Source organism: Bison bison, unplaced genomic scaffold, assembly GCF_000754665.1.
Source record: "Bison bison bison isolate TAMUID 2011002044 unplaced genomic scaffold, Bison_UMD1.0 scf7180017864473, whole genome shotgun sequence".
In the NCBI taxonomy this organism is placed as follows: Eukaryota; Metazoa; Chordata; class Mammalia; order Artiodactyla; family Bovidae; genus Bison; species Bison bison.
The window spans coordinates 20,637,685-20,638,142 of record NW_011495034.1 but is presented as its reverse complement, the minus strand read 5'-3'; the positions used below and the strand labels follow the sequence as shown (position 1 = coordinate 20,638,142).

At 60.0% G+C, this 458-nt stretch overlaps 1 protein-coding gene across 1 annotated transcript in view; it reads right to left on the bottom strand.

Moving 5' to 3' along the window:
• IRX3 (iroquois homeobox 3) overlaps positions 1–458 on the bottom strand; it is a gene marked incomplete at its 3' end in the record, with an annotated part of 3,182 nt that overhangs the window by 1,274 nt on the left and 1,450 nt on the right. The gene's annotated exons all lie outside the window — the stretch shown is intronic.

The window sequence follows — 458 nt, the reverse complement described above, 5'->3', positions numbered from 1 at the left end:
AGGAGCCAGGTCAGGTCGGAACAGATTGGCGGAGATTCCCGGGGCTCCGGAATCTGATTGACATTTCTACGGGCCCGCAAGCCCCTCCTCTCTGCGCCGCGCTCCCTCCTCTCGGCCGCCGGAGCTGCCTCTGCCCGCGCCTGGCTTCTCGCTGCCCTCCTCTCCCCGAGCAGTGTCGCGCCTGGCTTCCTTCGCCCTCCTCTAGTTTTCACTCCCCCTCCTCGCCCTTCCTCTCTCCTCCCCTTTCTGCGCTCCTCTTCCCCCCAGGATCGCTTCCGCTCCTTCGGGCTCTTTCACGCTCCTGGACTACGGAACTCTTTCTCGTCTTTCCCTTTCTCTCTGTTCCTTTCTCTCCCCTTTCTGTTCCCGTCACTCTTTCTTTTTAAAACCTATTTTCTCTGTACACACACCACACTCCCCACACTCTCATCCCCCCGGCCTCTGAGCTTTGGGTTAAG